This window comes from Bos mutus, chromosome 6 (assembly GCF_027580195.1).
Source record: "Bos mutus isolate GX-2022 chromosome 6, NWIPB_WYAK_1.1, whole genome shotgun sequence".
Taxonomy (NCBI): domain Eukaryota; kingdom Metazoa; phylum Chordata; class Mammalia; order Artiodactyla; family Bovidae; genus Bos; species Bos mutus.
Genome location: NC_091622.1, coordinates 74964575 through 74979103, shown reverse-complemented (window position 1 = coordinate 74979103; position 14529 = coordinate 74964575). Strand labels below are relative to the sequence as shown.

Here is a 14529-nt window from a genome sequence, read left to right as displayed (position 1 = left end):
CAAAGAATTTCTGCTTTTGAACTGTGGTGTTGGAGAAGACTCTTGAGAGTCCCTTGGACTGCAATGAGATCCAACCAGTCTATCCTAAAGGAGATCAGTCCTGAGTGTTCATTGGAAGAAGTGATGTTGAAACTCCAATATTTTGGCCACCTGATGAGAAAAGCTGACTCACTGGAAAAGACTCAGATGCTGGGAAAGATTAAAGGCGGGAGGAGAAGGGGACGATGGACATGAGATGGTTGGATAGCATTACCAACTCAATGGAGATGAGTTTGGGTAAACTCTGGGAGTTGGTGATGGACAGGGAGGCCTGTCGTGCTATAGGCCATGGGGTTTCAAAGAGTCAAACATGACTAAGCAACTGAACTGTATTGAAGTTGTGTATTTGCAGGAAAAAGTTTATCATGCAGAGAACAAAAGACTCAGTGGCCTCTCTTAATACACATAGTCAGTGTTTCTAATCTACTGAATGGAAATTAAATGTATATATTTATTGTTACTTAAGTGTATTTACTGAAAGAGGAACTCCCCAGGTCAGTAGGTGCCCAATATTCTATTGGAGATCAGTGGAGAAATAACTCCAGAAAGAATGAAGGGATGGAGCCAAAGCAAAAACAATACCCAGCAGTGGATGTGACTGGTGATAGAAGCAAGGTCCGATGATGTAAAGAGCAATATTGTATAGGAACCTGGAATGTCAGGTCCATGAATCAAGGAAAATTGGAAGTGGTCAAACAAGAGATGGCAACAGTGAACGTCGACATTCTAGGAATCAGCGAACTCAAATGGACTGGAATGGGTGAATTTAACTCAGATGACCATTATATCTACTACTGCAGGCAGGAATCCCTCAGAAGAAATGGAGTGGCCATTATGGTCAACAAAAGAGTCCGAAATGCAGTAGTTGGATGCAATCTCAAAAATGACAGAATGATCTCTGTTCGTTTCCAAGGCAAACCATTCAATACCGCAGTAATCCAAGCCTATGCCCCAACCAGCAATACTGAAGAAGCTGAATTTGAACGGTTCTGTGAAGACCTTTTAGAACTAACACCCCAAAAAGATGTCCTTTTCATTATAGGGGACTGGAATGCAAAAGTAGGAAGTCAAGAAACACCTGGAGTAACAGGCAAATTTGGCCTTGGAATATGGAATGAATCAGGGAAAAAACTAATAGAGTTTTGCCAAGAAAATGCACTGGTGAGGGTGTGGAGAAAAGGGAACCCTCTTACACTGTTGGTGAGAATGCAAAATAGTACAGCCACTATGGAGAACAGTGTGGAGATTCCTTAAAAAACTGGAACTAGAACTGCCTTATGATCCAGCAATCTCACTGCTGGGCATACACACTGAGGAAACCAGAAGAGAAAGAGACACGTGTACCCCAATGTTCATCGCAGCACTGGTTATAATAGCCAGGACATGGAAGCAACCTAGATGTCCATCAGCAGATGAATGGATAAGAAAGCTGTGGTACATATACACAATGGAGTATTACTCAGCCATTAAAAAGAATACATTTGAATCAGTTCTAATGAGGTGGATGAAACTGGAGCCTATTATACAGAGTGAAGTAAGCCAGAAAGAAAAACACCAATACAGTATACTAATGCATATATATATGGAATTTAGAAAGATGCTAACAATAACCCTGTGTACGAGACAGCAAAAGAGACACTGATGTATAGAACAGTCTTATGGACTCTGTGGGAGAGTGAGAGGGTGAGATGATTTGGGAGAATGGCATTGAAACATGTATAATATCATGTATGAAACGAGTTGCCAGTCCAGGTTCGATGCACAATACTGGATGCTTGCGGCTAGTGCACTGGGATGACCCAGAGGGATGGTATGGGGAGGGAGGAGGGAGGAGGGTTCAGGATGTGGAACACATGTATACCTGTGGTGGATTCATTTTGATATTTGGCAAAACTAATACAATTTGTAAAGTTTAAAAATAAAATAAAATTTAAAAAAAGAAAAGAAAATGAACTGGTCATAGCAAGTACCCTCTTCCAAAAACACAAGAGAAGACTCTACACATGGACATCACCAGATGGTCAACACCAAAATCATATTGGTTACATTCTTTGCAGCCAAAGATGGAAAAGCCCTATACAGTCAAGAAAAACAAGACCAGGAGCTGACTGTGGCTCAGATCACGAATTCCTTATTACCAAATTCAGACTGAAATTGAAGAAAGTAGGGAGAACCACTAGACCATTGAGATATGACATAAATCAAGTCCCTTATGATTATACAATGGAAGTGAGAAATAGATTTAAGGGCCTAGATCTGATAGATAGAGTGCCTGATGAACTATGGACTGAGGTTCATGATAATGTATAGGAAACAGGAATCAAGACCATCCCCACAGAAAAGAAATGCAAAAAAGCAAAATGGCTCTCTGGGGAACCTTACAAATGGCTATGAAAAGAAGAGAAGTGAAAAGCAAAGGAGAAAAGGAAAGATATAAGCATCTGAATTCAGAGTTCCAAAGAACAGCAAGAAGAGATAAGAAAGCCTTCCTCAGAGGTCAATGCAAAGAAATAGAGGAAAACAACAGAATGGGAAAGACTAGAGATCTCTTCAAGAAAATTAGAGATACAAAGGGAACATTTCATACAAAGAGGGGCTCGATAAAGGACAGAAATGGTATGTACCTAACAGAAGCAGAAGATATCAAAAAGAGGTGGCAAGAATACACAGAAGAACTGTACAAAAAAGATCTTCACCACCCAGATAATCTCGATGCTGTGATCACTGACCTAGACACAGACATCCTGGAATGTGAAGTCAAGTGGGCCTTAGAAAGCATCACTACGAACAAAGCTAGTGGAGGTGATGGAATTCCAGTTGAGGTATTTCAAATTCTAAAAGATGATGCTGTGTAAGTGCTGCACTCAATATGCCAGCACATTTGGAAAACTCAGCAGTGGCCACAGGACTGGAAAAAGTCAGTTTTAATTCCAATCCCAAAGAAAGGCAATGCGAAAGAATGATCAAACTACCACACAATTGCACTCATCTCACATGCTAGTAAGGTAATTCTCAAAATTCTCCAAGCCAGGCTTCAGCAATGTGTGAACCATGAACTTCCAGATGTTCAAGCTGGTTCTAGAAAAGGCAGAGAAACTAGAGTTCAAATTGCCAACATCCGCTGGATCATCAAGAAAGCAAGAGAGTTCCAAAAAAAAATCTATTTCTGCTTTATTGACTATGCCAAAGGCTTTGACTGTGTGGATTACAGTAAACTGTGGGAAATTCTGAAAGAGATGGGAATACCAGACCACCTGACCTGCCTCTTGAGAAATCTGCATGCAGGTCAGGAAGCAACAGTTAGAACTGAACATGGAACAACAGACTTGTTCCAAATAGGAAAAGGAGTACATCAGGGCTGTATATTGTCACCCTGCTTATTTAACTTATATGCAGTGTACATCCTGAGAAACGCTGGGCTGGAAGAAACACAAGCTGGAATCAGGATTGCCGGGAGAAATATCAATAACCTCAGATATGCAGATGACACCACCCTTATGGCAGAAAGTGAAGAGGAACTAAAAACCTCTTCATGAAAGTGAAAGTGGAGAGTGAAAAAGTTGGCTTAAAGCTCAATATTCAGAAAATGAAGATCATGGCATCTGGTCCCATCACTTCATGGGAAATAGACGGGGAAACAGTGGAAACAGTGTCAGACTTTATTTTTTGGGGCTCCAAAATCACTGCAGATGGTGACTGCAGCCATGGAAGTAAAAGACACTCCTTGGAAGAAAAGTTATGACCAACCTAGATAGCATATTCAAAAGCAGAGATATCACTTTGCCAACAAAGGTCCGTCTAGTCAAGTCTATGGTTTTTCCTATGGTCATGTATGGATGTGAGAGTTGGACTGTGAAGAAGGCTGCGTGCTGAAGATTGATGCTTTTGAACTGTGGTGTTGGAGCAGACTCTTGAGAGTCCCTTGGATTGCAAGGAGATCCAACCAGTGTATCCTAAAAGAGATCAGTCCTGGGTGTTCTTTGGAAGGATAAAGCTTAAACTCCAGTACTTTGGCCACCTCAAATGAAGAGTTGACTCATTGGAAAAGACTCTGATGCTGGGAGGGATTGGGGGCAGGAGGAGAAGGGGATGACAGAGGATGAGATGGCTGTATGGCATCACTGACTCGATGGACTTGAGTCTGAGTGAACTCCTGGAGTTGGTGAAGAACAGGGAGGCCTGGCATGCTGCAATTCATGGGGTTGCAAAGATTTGGACACGAATGAGCAACTGAACTGAACTAAATTGTTTTTAAACAATATTACCTTTACTTGAACATTTTTCTTAGGTTTCAGTTCAGTTCAGTTCAGCTGCTCAGTCGTGTCCGACTCTTTGTAACCCCATGAATCACAGCACGCCAGGCCTCCCTGTCCATCACCATCTCCCGGAGTTCACCCAGATTCATGTCCATCGAGTCAGTGATGCCATCCAGCTCTCTCATCCTCTATCATCCCCTTCTCCTCCTGCCCCCAATCCCTCCCAGCATCAGAGTCTTTTCCAATGAGTCAACTCTTCGCATGAGGTGGCCAAAGTACTGGAGTTTAGTTTTAGCATCATTCCTTCCAAAGAACACCCAGGGCTGATCTCCTCTAGAATGGACTGGTTGGATCTCCTTGCAGTTCAAGGGACTCTCAAGAGTATTCTCCAACACCACAAAAAAATAAATGTCACTATGTCCCACATATTATAGAACTCCAGGATGAATTTGAAACGTGTACCGTAGATTTGAGATTCTAGTTGATTCAGTGGTAAAAAATCTGCCTGCCAATGCAGGAGATGCAGTTTCATTCCTGGATAAGGAATATCCCCTGGAGAAAGAAATCACAACCTACTCAAATTTTCTTGCCTGGGAAATCCCATGGACAGAGGAGCCTGTTGGGCTACAGTCCCTGGGATTGCAGGAGAGTCAGATATGAGTTAGCAACTAAACAAGAAGAAACCACTGATTTACTCCATAGAATTTGGAGAACAGGTGTTCTTTTCTAAGTACAGAATAAGTAGTTTGCAGTTCAGTTCAGTTGCTCAGTCATGTCCTACTCTTCTCAACCCCATGAACCTCAGCACACCAGGCCTCCCTGTCCATCACCAACTCCCGGACTCCACCCAAACCCATGTCCATCAAGTCGATGATACGATCCAACCATCTCATTCTCTGTTGTCCCCTTCTCCTCCTGCCTTCAATCTTTCCCAGCATCAGGGTCTTTTCAAATGAGTCAGCTCTTTGCATCAGGTGGCCAAAGTTTTGGAGTTTCAGCTTCAACATCAGTTCTTTCAATGAACACCCAGGACTGATCTTTAGGATGGACTGGTTGGATATCCTTGCAGTCCAAAGGACTCTCAAGAGTCTTCTCCAACACCACAGTTCAAAAGCATCAGTTCTTTGGTGCTCAGCTTTCTTTATAGTCCAACTCTCACATCTATACATGACTACTGGAAAAACCATAGCCTTGACTAGACATGCCTCTGTGGACAAAATAATGTCTCTGTTTTTTAATATGCTGTCTAGGTTAGTCATATCTTTCCTTCCAACAACTAGGCGTTTTTTAATTTCATGGCTGCAATCACCATCTGCAGTGATTTTGGAGCCCCCAAAAAATAAAGTCAGCCACTGTTTCCCCATCTATTTGCCATGAAGTGTTGGGACCAGATGCCATGATCTTAGTTTTCTGAATGTTGAGCTTTAAGCCAACTTTTTCACTCTCTTCTTTCACTTTCGTCAAGAGGCTCTTTAGTTCTTCTTTACTTTCTGCCATAATGGTGGTGTCATCTGCATATCTGAGGTTATTGATATTTCTTCTGGCAGTCTTGAATCCAGCTTGTACTTCTTCCAGCCCAACGTTTCTCATGATGTACTCTGCATATAAGCTAAATAAGCAGGGTGACAATATACAGCCTTGGTGTTGTATATTTTTGGGGGTTGGACAAATGTATGATAATATATATCCATCATTATAATATCACAAAGCGTAATTTCACTGACCTAAAACCTCTTAATATATATATATTTTTTTTTACAAAATAATATGTTTATGCATTTTGTCTCATTAGTATGATTCCACTTTACTGTGTTTTCACTCTCCAAAAATAAAACAATTTAAAAGATTACCATGACTTTTCACAGTGGGTAGAGACACATTTAGAAGACCTTGTTGTGTGTCTCGCTATCATCGAAACGTTTCTTCCCCTACAGGAGTAGTTAACTCAAAAGAGGGAACAGATGGTAGGAGAGACATAAACAGAAAAGAATTGATTTGTGCAGGATTGCACCTGGGCAAATCATACCTTTGACCCTGTCTTGGAGAATAGGAGAAAGGAGTTCCAGGAAACATTTTCTCTTTTTCTTGTTTCCTGTCACAGCATTATTAATCATCTTTTAAACCCATAAATTAACTCCAGCGAGTCTTAGAAAGATGATCTTTATCTTGTAACTTAGCCCATGTAAATGTCACCAGATTAAAATCATGCTCATAATCACTCTATAAAATTATAAAGTCTGGGTCTTTACTCTGAAAGCCCTTTTCACTTGTCAAGGTGATAGGTGACCTGATTAATTAAAATTAAGTCTTTAGGATAAAGGCTTCTGACTATCTTCATTGCTTTAAGCCTTGATTTAATAACTGTCAACTTTAAAAAATCAGTTTTATATATCAAACAAAAAGTTAGAGATACATCTGGAAATAATATTAAAACTAGTAAAAAGTATATGTGATTGAATTGTAAAAATTAGAAATATTTTTTGAAATGTTGAATAAAAATCTGGCTAGTGTGAACCATATTTTTTATGTCAATTTATATTATGTCACAATAAGTTTCTGAGTCTAACAATAAATTAAAAATCAATAACATGGAAAACATTTTTCCCAAACAAAGGGAGAATTTGTTTTGTTTTTCTTTAAAGAAATGGCAATAATCTTTTATCATGTAAGACTCTCAACTGATGGATCAAGAAGACTTGAATCTGTTTAAGAAAACAAATTTTAAAGCTTTATGCATATTTTCAGGTTTTCTTTTAATATCCAAAATTTAAAATCATCTTATGTCTCTTTAATGACCCTAAAACTAAAGGAGTAAACAGACGCGAGGAAATAATATGCTGTGTAAGCTGACTTTTGCAGCCACAAAATGGCTTGAACTCTTTTTTTTTTTTTTTTTTTACTATGTTTTATAGAAATGCTTGTGGTAAAATAAGACGTGGCATTCTATTGGAGAAAACATGTCAACATCAAGCTCTTTACTCACTCACCATGAGAATATTTGTTTGTTTATTCATTTGTTTTTGTTAATGTTGTGATTTCCTATATAAACATATGGTATCCACTTCCTCTTTTTAAACTTTTAGTGTCTTTATTACATAGATGTGATCAAGGTCTTCCTGCAGAGAGCGTCTGAAAACTAAGCAAGAGAAGATGAAAATTTCATTGTTTTAATACTCCCTGCTTTTGACATTTTAAACAGGATTTGGTTAATACCTCTAGTTCACTTCCCATAAAGTTTAAAAAAAAATACTTTTCAAGATAGAATCCAGAATTATTTTGTTACAGCTGAAATAACAATTCATTTAACTGCCAATTTGAAGTCTGGTTATGTCAGAAAAGATAGATGATTAGGAAATATATATTAATCTAAAACAAACCCTATTTGAGGGCTAAATCCTAAGTAATCCATTATGTAGTAATCCATCTTGTACAGTTAGATTCTCCTTTCTCTGCAATTCCACAGAACTGGGCTAGCTTTTTTTCTCAGTATCATAGTTGTCCATTTGCCAGGCACCCTTCCCATTATACTGTTCCTCTAGGTCATAAGCTGTGTCTTATTCTTTGTAGACATTCCAGTGCCTGGATAGTGAATGATTGAATAAATAAAGGTATGAACACACAAGTAAATAACATCAGTAAGAAAGATTTGAAATATAACTTGGGGTACATGATTATTCAAATGTAAAATAATGTATGGAAAATGATAAATTTTAAAAAAGATATAAGTAGTGAAATGAATTGTGTATAACTTTTTTTTCTAAACACTGAGTTATGGGAGTTGAATTAATATTTATTGGACTATTTGTTAGGCTTCTTTGGATGATCTAATCAGGCAAGAAGGAATGGGGAAGGGAGTAATAATATAAGGATGACTCATTGGAAAAGACTGTGATGCTGGAAGGGATTGGGGGCAGGAGGAGAAAGGGATGACAGAGGATGAGATGGCTGGATGGCATCACTGACTCGATGGACTTGAATCTGAGTGAACTCCGGGAGTTGGTGATGGACAGGAAGGCCTGGCGTGCTGTGATTCATGGGGTCGCAAAGAGTCGGACAGGACTGAGCGACTGAACTGAACTGACCTAATCAAATTTTATTAATCAGGGTTGAATTTTAACCACAGAAACTTATCTAGCTTGTGCATTCAAATAAAGCTGAAAATCAGTTTTCTGCCATGTAAACTTTGGACTTTTTTTTTTTTTTCACGCTTGCTGCTGCTGCTGCTAAGTCACTTCAGTCGTGTCCGACACTGTGCGACCCCATAGACGGCAGCCCACCAGGCTCCCCCGTCCCTGGAATTCTCCAGGCAAGAATACTGAAGTGGGTTGCCATTTCCTTCTCCAATGCATGAAAGTGAAAAGTGAAAGTAAAGTCGCTCAGTCCTGTCCGACTCTTAGCGACCCCATGGACTGCAGCCTACCAGGCTCCTCCCTCTAAGGGATTTTCCAGGCAAGAGTACTGGAGTGGGGTGCCATTGCCTTCTCCGTTTTTCATGCTTAACCTTAATCAATTCAAAGAAATAATGATTGTGAACTGTGGTACTGGAGAAGATTCTTGGGAATCCCTTGGACAGCAAGGATATCAAACCAGTCAATCCTAAAAGAAATCAACCCTGAATATTCATTGGAAGGACTGATGCTGAAGCTTCATTTGAAGCTGAAGCTCCAATAGTTTGGCCACCTGATGCAAAGAGCACACTCATTGGGCAATAGAAGATGAGATAATTGGATGGCATCATGGACTCAATGGACATATATCTGAGCAAACTCTAGAGATAGTGAAGGAGAGGGAAGCCTGGAGTGCTGTAGTTCATGGAGTTTTAAAGAGTTGGACACAACTTAGTGACCAAAAAACAACCACCTTTATTTATTTGAACAAACTTCAAAAAGTTTGCAAAATATAAATAACATTAGAAAAATATTAGGGCTTCCTAGATGTGTCAATGTATAAAGGATCTGCCTGCAATGCAGGAGATGCAGAAATATATTATATGTAGGATTTTAACATCAGATATAGAAAGCTAGGTACAGCTACCAAAAGCTGGATTTACAGAAGAGAAAGCTCAGGATTAGGATCAGAATAGAACTTAATAGAATAAGCCAAATAATTTTCAAATATTTAAATTTGTATTAAATGCATGAGGCATTTCTCTAGTATCTTATATCTTACAGTTCCAAACTAGGTATTGACCAGCCACACAGGTAAACAGATAGGTGGCCCTGGTTCTCCTGATGGAAGCTTCCAGGGAGAGGTGGTCACTTGCCTTTTTCTTGCAGGCCTCACAGTCCAACCTCCTGGGGACTGTCACATTCCACTGGGAAGTCTGGGATGGCTGTGTGGTCTGCAAGTCAGGCAGTGACAGACACAGAATGTTGTCCCCAGGTTTTGTCTGCCTCTCACTTCCCAGGGTGAGCCTATTGGACCAGGTTGGAAGGGTCTGGCCTCTGGGGGAAAAAGATGGACCCCAGTGAGAGACATAGCTGATTTCCTCTCAGAACATGACATTCTGGATGGTCCACTCAGGGGTCCTGATCCCTCGCTTCCTTTCGAGGTCAATAGCTCCTCCGGACTCCATCTCTAAGCCCTTTAAGGAGTCACATTGCCCAGCTTACCCAGGCTCTCAGGACACATGTCGAAGGTTTATAGCTCTACTCCCTAGCCACAAGACCAGCTGCATAACTCCCCAAATTTCTTGAAGGAATTCAGGATGATGTTGGTGCTCACTGACATGAGCCTGTCTTTGGGCACCAGGAACAGAAATGCAGTCACGTGGGTAGCATGGGCCCTGGATGTGGACGGATGATCTGCAGCAGTGACCATGGAGTCTTTCTTGGCCAGCAGGAGTTGACATTGTTTCCAAACTTGGAACAACCTACCTGACCTGTGCCTCCTTGGAGACTGAGGCCACCCTGTCTGCGGCTTCCTACCTCCCCAGCTCCTACTCCTAAGTCAGCTGCTCTTAGTAGCGCCTGGTGTCCTACTCAAGTTTTATGACCAGCTGCTTGTCAACTGTAAAAAAAAGCCCTTGATTTCATCTCAGTTATCCCACATTGCCTCCCTGAGGTAGTGCATGAGTTCTCAAAGAGCTGGGATCTTGTTTTTCTCTAGGGCAGACTTCAGGGAGATGATAATTGGAATAATACTTTCTAGGAAATTCCTCCTTTGAACTTAAGACAAGCTCCTTCTGCACCTCCTACATGAACACTTTGGCTTGGGCCAGGTCCTCCTCCTCCACAAGCTGGTCCTTGTCTGGTTTAGCCTTCAATGCCTGCAACCTGATCTCCTTCAAACTGAACACCTCAAACGTATCTAAGAAGAGTTTACTTTCTTCTGTGTCCACAGGAGGTCACTGTCACTGAAGTATGCCAGGATGTAGCTGAAGATTCTGGAAGTGATGTTGGACCCCTGCTCATCCGTGAAGTAGTGTTCTGGGAGAAACTTGTAGATTTTCATCTACTTTTCCTTGTCCATATTCCCCTTCAGGGAGAATAGCCACTTCTGTCTCTCCACCTGGGGGAGCCTAGTGAAAATTTTGTGTTTCTCAAAGTTATTGAAGAGGAAAATGCACTCAATGAGGTGCTGGAAAAATATGTTTGGGTTCCTCTTCAGGAGCAATGGGCCAGACAGACTGCCCTGGTGCTGGTGACCTCTGGGTTCAGGTCTACTAGTGTGCTGATGAAACAGAGGAACAGGCAACACTTTCACTTCACCAAGTCCTCCTGCAGGGGTCGGGTGAACAAAAGTAGTGTCTGCTTCTGGAAGAAAGTGTTCAGGTCCTTCAGATGTGTGCGGATGTTGGGGATGTACTTGTTTGTTGGGGCTGTGTAGTGGACACAGAGGTCACATAAGATGATGTTATTGAGAACATTCCTGCCTATGCCCACCTTCTAGTCCCTCTTTCAGGTTCATGCGAGTCATGCCCTCTGTGATCAGAGGACAAGCCATCATCACCTTGGGAAAGCTGTGGTTACAGCATGAGGACCTTGTCAAGAATAGTGTCCCCATCTTGGTGTGAGAGCTGGAGGTGGGCATAGACAGGAGCTCTCATTGTCCATCACAGCCAGGATAAACCCCTCCAGCCAGACCTTCTGTAGATGGACACACCAGGATTGGACCATCAGCAGTTCGGTAGAGATTGCAAAGCCTGCTTGTTGACAGACATGGTGATACCAAAACACTGATTATGCAGGACAGGCAGCTTGTCTCTCATACACAAGATAGCACAGTGTTCCAAGATGTTCACTAAGACCTGGACTGCAGATTTCCTGACGTTGGTCTTCTCATCACTAACCCTGTTCCTCAGCATCATCATGAAATCCTTTTCTGTTGAATTTTTCTGAGCACTCTTTTGGTGGCTCTCTACTCCTGAAACTGAAGGAGTGTTATCCAGAAATGCCTGCATGCTGTCCAATGGGGACGTGACAAAGGACTCTAGGCCGTGTGTGAAATTGGACACAGCCTTGCTGTGGACCATTGGGTCCTTGTCTATACAGCCGGCAAACAAGATTTCCTGAACCAAGAACTTATGCTTCAGGAACTTCTCATGCTCAAGGGGAAGTGGGTCATCTACCTCTTATCAGGTAGTTCCAGAAGAGCCAAGGCAACATCTAGAGTGAAACCTAGAAAAGACATTAGCATCTGGTGCTAATTCATAAATTCAGGCCATGAAAGAAGCATATTCCTCACAAGGAAGCTTGTTGAGCAGCTGGCCCAGAGGATGAGCCATATGGGTTTCAGTTCAGTTCAGTTCAGTTGCTCATTCATGTCCGACTCTTTGTGACCCCGTGGATCACAGCACACCAGGCTTCCCTGTCCATCACCAAGACCCAGAGCTTGCTCAAATTCATGTCCATCAAGTTGGTGATGCATTCCAACCATCTCATCCTCTTTTGTCCCCTTCTCCTCGTGCCTTTAATTGTTCCCAGCATCAGGGTCTTTTCCAATGAGTCAGTTCTTCACATCAGGTGGCCAAAGTATTGGAGTTTTAGCTTCAGGATTAGTCCTTCCAATGAATATTCAGGACTGATCTCCTTTAGGATGGACTGGTTGGATCTCCTTGCAGTCCAAGGGACTCTTAGGAGTCTTTTCCAACACCACAGTTCAAAAGCGTCAATTCTTTGTTGCTGAGCTTTCTTTACGGTCCAACTCTTACATCCATATATGATTACTGAAAAAACCAAAGCTTTGACTAGACGGACCTTTGTTGGCAATGTAGTGTCACTGCTTTTTAATATGCTGTCTAGGTTGGTCTAGCTTTTCTTCCAAGGATCAAACGTCTTTTAATTCATAGTTGCAGTCACCATCTGCTATGATTTTGGAGCCCAAGGAAATAAAGTCTATCACTGTTTCTATTGTTTCCCCATCTATTTGCCATGAAGTGATGGGATGGATGCCGTGATCTTAGTTTTTTGAATGTTGAGTTTTAAACCAGCTTTTTCACTCTCCTCTTTCACTTTCATCAAGAGGCTCTTTAGTTCCTCTTTGCTTTCTGCCATAAGGGTGGTGTCATGTGCATATCTGAGATTATTGATATTTCTCCCTGCAGTCTTGATTCCAACTTGTCCTTCATCCAGCCTGGCATTTCACATGAGGTTTTCTGCATAGAAGTTAAGTAACCTGGGTGACAATATACAGCCTTGGTGTACTCCTTTCCCAATTTGAAACCTGTCTGTTGTTCCATGTCCAGTTCTAACTGTTTCTTCTTAACCTGCATACAGATTTCTCAAGAGGCAGGTCAGGTGGTCTGGTATCCCCATCTCTTGAAGAATTTTACACAGTTTGTTGTGATCCACACAGTCAAAGGTCTTCACCTAGTGCAGAAGTAGGTATTTTTCTGGAACTCTCTTGCTTTTTCGATGATCCAATGGATGTTGGTGATTTGATTTCTTGTCTCTCTGCCTTTTCTAAATCCAGCTTGAACATCTGGAAGTTCTCAGTTCACACAGTTTTGAAGACTTGCTTGGAGAATTTTGAGCATTACTTTGCTAGTGTGTGAGATGAGTGCAATTGTCATAGGTTTGATATTCAGATTTATTGAACACCTTGCCACAGATGTGTTGTAGGACTGGATGTATATAGTTTCTTTTAGTTCACCCAGAACTTACAAGCTGGATGACCAGGTTTCTACTGCTGACAACTGGAGACATGATGGCAAGGGGGCTGTGATGGCAGTCTTTGCTCACTTGTCTCATTAATATTATGGAGAGCATTTGGTGGAAAACACATCTGAGAATCTTGTTTCCTTCTCTGTGAATAGGGAAGCAAAGCAAATACAACCCATGATAGGCCAGTTCTGGTATATATTTTGCTTCATGGAGATTTCTAGCTCACATAACATGAAATTCATGAACAACTGGTTCAAAATTAGCTAATGCAACAAAGACTTTCTACACAATTATGTATACACTCTGGCTTCTCTTTTAGGGAGAACTTGGGAAGAAGTCTTGAAAGCTCTTCAAACATGAGAGGTTGCATTTAGAATTTGACAATGGTCTTCAGAAGAAGAAAAAAAATCTCTTCATCTCCTTTGTCTCTTCATCCTCTTCTTTAGTAACCTCATCCATCTTTATCACCTCTTTCTTGCAGGGCTTCCCTCTTCCTTCTCTTCTTTGGATTGGCCTCAGTGTTTTTTGGTTGCTCTTTTTTCTTTTCTCATCTAAGCTGGATTCTTGAGCCCACTCTTTTTAGAATCTGAACATATTTATCAAACAGCAGTGGGTGGAAAACTTGATTGAATTACCCTGTCTGCTACTTCCAGAACAAGAAGATAAAGCCCAGCAGTGTGAAGGATGAATTCCTGCTGTTGAGCACTGTCATTTTTCTTAACCACCTTATGAATGAAGTGATTAAACACGGCCATCAGCATGTTGTGGGAAATTCTGTTCTCCCCAAAAAAGGTCCAAATGCTCTTATTCTATGGAGACTGGCTTGCCTTTTTGGAAGTTTTTGGTCTTCTGCCTGTGTTCAAAAGATGTTCTGTAGGAGCTGTTCCATACGCAGATGGATTTCAGATGTATTTGTGGGGAGGGATGTGCTCTTCCTGTCTTATTCCTCTGCCATCTTGGAAGTTCTTCTGGACTGGTTTTTTCTAAAGTACTCTATTATTTTATGTAACAGGGTCACAAGGCAGCATGCATTTGCTTATCTATTTCTTGCAAGATAACCAGAAACATGAACTTGTTCTTCCTTCTATTTAATTAACATTATAATTCTTAGTATAAAGGATAATGTAACT

At 41.2% G+C, this 14529-nt stretch overlaps 2 pseudogenes; both read right to left on the bottom strand.

Annotated features, from left to right (window-relative positions):
• Positions 1-10239: 10239 nt before the first annotated feature.
• On the bottom strand, positions 10240-11271 carry LOC138983914 (condensin-2 complex subunit D3 pseudogene; annotated as a pseudogene).
• Positions 11272-11281: 10 nt separating this feature from the next.
• On the bottom strand, positions 11282-14160 carry LOC102283453 (condensin-2 complex subunit D3-like; annotated as a pseudogene).
• Positions 14161-14529: the final 369 nt, after the last annotated feature.